Genomic DNA, 6,969 nt, shown 5'->3' on the forward strand with positions numbered 1-6,969 from the left:
ATTATTTTATTATTATTATTATTATTATTATTATTATTATTATTATTATTATTATTATTATTATTATTATTATCATCATCATCATCATTATTAAATATATTTCTTTTTCTTAAAACTGTCATAATATTATGTGAGATGTGCCATAACAAATTGACGTTATCTACATTGAAATAAAAAATAAAATTAATCCAATTATTCTGGGCGGGGTTCCCGACTTCCCACAGCGGGCAGGGAGGTACTTACTGTGTCTTCTATCCCCCTGTATCTGCTGTCCAATTGCTCTCTGTCTTTGTCTTGGAATGAGATGTAGTTAGTTTTGTCCTGACCCTGGTCAGAGTCCTTGGCTGGGATGGAAGCAGTCGAATGAATAGTTATAGTCTTGAGAGATGATATTTTTTTCCTTGTAAATCATTTCTCTGTTAGCTACTATTATTATCATTATTATTATTATTATTATTATTATTATTATTATTATTATTATTATTATTATTATTATTATTATTATTATTATTATTATTATTATTATTATTATTAGCATATGATTTGTAAACATTTGAGTTTATTCCTCTTAGTGGGATCTTAAGCTAGTGTATGGGTGAAACTTTAAGGTGATCTCAAACTGAGTACACCGACAGTGTGCTCTTGGGATCTACATGTCTCAATGTCTGTTCCCTATTTGAACTAATTCCTCTTTGTCTATTTTTTCCTCAAGTTCTTTTAACTGTACCTCTAGAATGTTTTTACTATCCAATTTCCTTCCTTTTTACTGGCGCTGATATTACCTAAATGTGTCTGCTTCTACTACTAATATTATCTACCACTACTGCTATAACTTGTACTACTGGCTAATAAACTGTTCGTACCGTTTTTGTCTTGGTGGAAACACCAACTGAAACGATCCGACCAGCTGGGTGGGGTTGCTGACCTTAGCGGAACGAGTGTCTTCTATATCTGTTTTCCAATTTGCTTTCTGTTTTTGTCATGAAATGAGATTACTTGGTTTTGTCATGGCCCTGGCCGGATGCCCTTGCTGAGAGGGAAATAGTCAAATGTATAGATAGTTTTGGGAGATGATATTTTTTCCCTTGTAAATCATCTCTTTGTTATGCACTGTATTATGTTTTGTTTACATATTATATATGATTTGTAAACATTTGAGTGTATTCCTCTTAGTGAGGACCTGTTCTGTTTGTGTCTGGATGAGACCTTTAGGTGATCTCAAACTAAGTACACTGATAGTGTGCTCTTGGAATCTACATCTGTTTCCTATTTGAACTAATTCCTCTTTGTCTTGCCTTTTCTAGGGTGTTTTAATTGTAATTCTATAACTCTTTACTATCCCACTTCTTCTTTTTACTGGCGCTGATATGACCTTTATGCGTTGCAAGCGCCGTAAAACCTTTAAAAACAAACGATCCGACCAGATTTATTTCTCCAACACAAAAAGATTTGTTTATGGATCGTTTCCGTGTTGGTGGACACGTGGTCTAAAACCCCTGTTATTGAAAAGACTGCAATCCAATCTTCAGCCTGGAGCATTGTCTTAATGGAAGAATAATAATAAAGATAATCCATTAACAAGATGTCAACAGGAATCACCCATGTTATCCATCTATGTTAAAATAATTGATAGAAAACATAACAAAAAATCAAATAAACAACAAAAATAAGTGGACTGAACACCTAGACGTGTTTTCCGTCCACCAGTGGACACCCACAGGGGTGGGGTGAGTTAGGGGTTCGAGCTCCTTTCTAGGCATGATATTTTCTTTCTTTCTTTTCTGTTTTTTTTTTTTTTTTTTTTTTTTTTTGTACTCCCTTGGAAAAAAAACATTCTTAATTTTCAACTTCAACTTCAATTCCTGGTGACTCGAGAAGTTTGATCGACTTTTAACATTTTAAAATTTATTTACTTTTACTCACTTTTAAGATTATTATTTTAATTTAGAACACAGTGAGACGTCAAAATTTAGTTCCCTGTGCATTTCTTGTACGTAACGATTTGAGTCCGGAGAAAAACGAAACAAAACGGAAAAAAAAAGAGAGAACAACTTTATAGAATATGCCTTAGGGAGTGTCAGAGAGAGAGAGAGAGAGAGAGAGAGAGAGAGAGAGAGAGAGAGAGAGAGAGAGAGAGAGAGAGAGAGAGAGAGACTGACAAGTTGGTATGAAGACAATGCACAATAACTGAAGGCCTCGAGGCACAGCCGTGCTCGAAATCACAAAAATTCTAACGGACTAGGAAAAATTAAAAAAAGATATAAATGTTAAGGAAGATGACTCTACATTCTTTGTTTTTAAAGGTTTGATGGCGCTTATAAAACATTGAGGTCACTTTAGGGCTAGTAGAAAGAAAGAAATGGGATACCAGTAAAAAAAAACTAGTTTTACAAGACATGATAGACAATGAACAATAGAATAGCCCGACAAGACAAAGGACAAGGAATTATTTTGAAAGAAAAGGATATTAGAAAAAGTCAAGACTGTGGAGGGGAAGTCCTGAGGCCTGGAGCCACACCGTGCTTGAGGCCAGTATCGATGTGAAAATTGACCAAATAGAACCTTACTTGGGCAAACAAAACTAAAACTCTGATCTCGTTGGAAAACTCATCGGTTTTGATAATCACAAAAATTCTAACGGACTAGGAGAGATTAAAAATAGATATAAATGTTGATTTTAAAATAAATGTAGAAACATTATTCTCTGTGTGGCCAATTTTGGCCAAATTGGCCACGCCAATGGCCATCTGGCAGCCACATCTCCGAGAGTAAATACAATGATGTAATTGATATTTTTAAGCCGTTGAATTGCCATACAATTTATGCCAGTCCATTTCTGATGATGCCTATAATAGATTCAGTATCAATATTGTCAGTACCGATTAAGGTAAGCATAGATGATATTTGGTCCTTTTAAAATATTTTTATTTCCGGTGGACTGAATACACAGCTATGTTTTCAGTCCACTGGTGGACTGAAAACACACTTCCGTAAAAAAAAAAATAAATAAAAAAATACAAAGGCATAGGTATCAGAGAGATTGCTCTCTGGCAGGGCACTCACACCGGGCAGATTCACCCGCTCGCCACAGCCGAGTGTGTAGGCCATTGCTTTGCACGGCCCACGCGCAGCTACACATCAAATTTACAAGCATGGATCACCGTAATCCCGGCATTGTGCAACTGCATTAATTAATTATGGTCTGTGTGTTGGGGGGTGGGGGGGGGGGGGGTGGTCTATAAGAGAGTGTACAATGTCTTTGTATTTACTTTCGCAACGTATTATGTTAAGAATATCAAGTCTTCAAAGAGAAGTAAAGTAAAAGAGGTGAGGAATATAGATAGATGAAAGAGATCGAGGCAGACGTACAGACACGCACGCACACACACACACACACACACACACACACGTGCGCACAGATAGATAGACAAAGAAAGAGAGAGAGAGAGAGAGAGAGAGAGAGAGAGAGAGAGAGAGAGAGAGAGAGAGAGATGATGTTGTCGTGGTGGTTGTAGTAGTAGTGGTAATGATGATGATGTGGTGGTGGTGGTTGTAGTAGTAGTGGTAACGATGATGATGTGGTGGTTGTTGGTTGTAGTGGCAGTGGTAGTAATGATGATGTGGTGGTTGTAGTATTAGTAGTAGTTGTAATGATGATGACATGGTGGTGGTGTAGTAGTTGTGGTAGTGATAATGATGTGGTGTTGGTGGTTGTAGTAGTAGTGGTAGTGATGAAGATGTGATGGTGGTGGTTATAGTAGTAGTGGTAACGATGATGATGTGGTGGTGGTTGTAGTAGTTGTGGTCATGATGATGATGTGGTGGTGGTGGTTGTAGTAGCAGTGGTAGTGATGATGATGTGGTGGTGATGGGTAGTAGTAGTGGTAGTGATGATGAGGTGATGATGGTGCTTGTAGTAGTAGTAGTGATGATGATGATGATGTGGTGGTGGTTGTAGTAGTGGTGGTAGTGATGATGATGTGGTGGCGATGATAGTAGTAGTAGTAGTAGTAGTAGTAGTAGTAGTAGTAGTAGTAGTAGTAGTAGTAGTAATAGTAGCAGTAGAAGTGCTGGTATGATGTGGTGGTGGTTGTAGTTGTAGTAGTGATAGTGGTGATGATGTGGTGGTAGTGGCTGCAGTAGAAGTGGTAATGATGCTGTCGTGGTGGTGGTTGTATTAGTAGTGGTAGTAATGATGATGATGTGGAGGTTGTGGTGGCGCTTGTAGTTGTGGTGGTAGTGATGATGTGGTGGTTGTAGTAGTAGTGGTGACGATGATGTGGTGGTGGTGTTGGTGGTTGTAGTAGTAGTGTTGATGATGTAGTGGTGGTGGTTGTAGTAGTAGTAGTAGTAGTAGTAGTAGTAGTAGTAGTAGTAGTAGTAGTAGTAGTAGTAGTAGTTGTGGTGATGATAATATGGTGGTGGTGTAGTAGTTGTGGTAGTGATAATGATGTGGTGTTGGTGGTTGTAGTCGTAGTGGTACTGATGAAGATGTGATGGTGGTGGCTATAGTAGTAGTGGTAACGATGATGATGTGGTGGTGGTGGTTGTAGAAGTTGTGGTCGTGATGATGATGTGAAGGTGGTGTATGTAGTAGTGGTAGTAGATGATGTAGGGTGTTTGTAGAAGTTGTGGTAGTAGATATAGTGTAGTGTTGTAGTAGATGTAGTGAGTGATGTAGGGTGTTGTAGTTGTAGTATATGTAGGTGTATGTGCTGTGTAGTGATGTGATGGTGGTTGTAGTTGTAGTAGTGGTGTATAGTGATGATGATGTGGTGGTGATGGTAGTGAGTGAGTAGTAGTGGTAGTGTATGTAGTATAGTAGTGTGTGTGTATAGTAGTAGTAGTAGTAGTATAGAGTGTAGATAGTAGTAGTAGTATGTGTATGATGTGGTGGTGGTTGTAGTTGTAGTAGTATAGTGAGATGATGTGGGGTATGGCTGATAGAAGTGGTATGTGATGTGTGGTGGTGGTTGATTAGTAGTGTAGTAATGATGATGATGTGAGGTTTTGGTGGCGCTTGTAGTAGTGTGGTAGTGATGATGTGGGTTGTAGTAGTAAGGTGACGATGATAAAGGTGTGGTGTTCGTGGTGTAGATAGTGATGATGATGTAGTGTGTTTAGTAGTAGTAGTAGTAGTAGTAGTAGTAGTAGTAGTAGTGGTAGTGATAATGATGTGGTGTTGGTGACTCTAGTAGTAGTGGTTGTGATGATGAGGTGGTGGTGGTTGTAGAAGTAGAGGTAGTGATGATGATGTGGTGGTAGTGGTTGCAGTAGTGGTGGTGGTTGTTTTAATAGTGGTGGTAGTGGTGGCTGTAGTAGTACTGGTAGTGATGATAATGCGGTGGTGGTGTAGTTGTAGTGGTAGTGATAATGATGTGGTTTTGGTGGTTGTAGTAGTAGAGGTAGTGATGATGATGTAGTGATGGTGGTTGTAGTAGTAGTGGCAGCGATGATGATGAGGTGGTCGGAAAGGATGGGGGGGGGGGGGGGGGGGGGTATCCTTGGAACAAATTGACCTCACCGGAATTTGAGGGGGTTGCCCGTAACCCGGAATTTTTTGTTCCAGACCGAAGTTTTTGCAACACTGAATATGTCTAAGCATGCCCCCCCCCCCCCCTTCTCTCTCTATCTCTCTTCCTCTCTCACTTTCCTTCTCTTCGTGTACTACTAGCTAAGTATAATCTGCGCTTGAATCCGGCACTCAGTACATTTCAATGAAAGAATGTATTAAACAATGATCCGCAAGCTGTTAAGATATTGTAATATCTTATACTATTATATTACTTCTATCACTAGATATCATCCCCAAGTCTGGATAAGGATATAGATGAGGATAAAGTAAAGAAATATATCTGAATAGCCATGACTTGAAAAGTAGATTTGTTATTATTAATTATTTTTAACTTTTTAAAAACAAATAATTCGATGTATGTCCAATAATTTATACGAGAGAACCAATTTAAAACTAAAACAAAGCAACACACTGGTCAATCAAATCTTGAACCGACACATAATCACACGCACCACGCCATTACTGTTCATAAAGAATGCCTTGGCCTAGTGAAACAAGCAAACGAATCACAATGCCATTATTCCTGTTTACAATTAATAAATAAATCGAACAAAGTATTAATGTAGAAATAATCCGAAGTGGTTTGAAGACTTGTACTTGAACACAATATTATAATCCACATCTATGATGGTAATCCATGAATTAAACTTTAATTGTTTAAAACAAACAGACGCAACACGATAAGCATGGAACTGTTGAATGAATAGCATATTGAATCTCGCGCTACACACACACATACAGCCACGTAATGAACACGCAATACCGGATGGCCTATACCGCAGTCACAATACGCGAGGGAAGCTGCCTGAGTGTGTGGTAGCCTTGCTCTCTGGGCATATACAATAATGCCAGGTACCTTTTCAAAAATTCCGCCAATTTTATGCCAGAAATCGGCCAACTTTATCCGATTTCACCTCCGATATTTTCCCAAAACCCGCCATTTGATTTAAAACACTTATAGCCAACAATAATGTATTGTCTCATAATAAAAATGATGTTCCTCAACACTACACAACTGTTTCCTTTTTAAATGCATGAAGATTCGGAGTTTCGATTTTGCTTGAGCGGGAGTTAGACTGTTGGATTTTTTTTTTCACCTTCAGTTAATCTGAATTAGGTTGTGTAATATAGATCTAGGCCAATAGTACTCACGATAGGTGCTCTTAAAAGTAATTTTAGGAGGAAAAAATGAAGAAATTGACTTGATTTCTATACTTTTACATAACAAATCGACCAAAAAATTCCGCCATCCGCCACGCGATGATAAAAATCCCCAAATTTGGCGGAAAATCCGCCAACTTGGCAATAACACATCAACAAGCTCATTACTTTTTTCTAGTAAGAAACAGACTTCTTTGTAATATTTATTAAATAATAATAATAATAATAATAAT

This window comes from Berghia stephanieae, chromosome 4 (assembly GCF_034508935.2).
Source record: "Berghia stephanieae isolate SIO BIC M18660-M18661 chromosome 4, UCSD_Bste_1.3, whole genome shotgun sequence".
Classification (NCBI taxonomy): domain Eukaryota; kingdom Metazoa; phylum Mollusca; class Gastropoda; order Nudibranchia; family Aeolidiidae; genus Berghia; species Berghia stephanieae.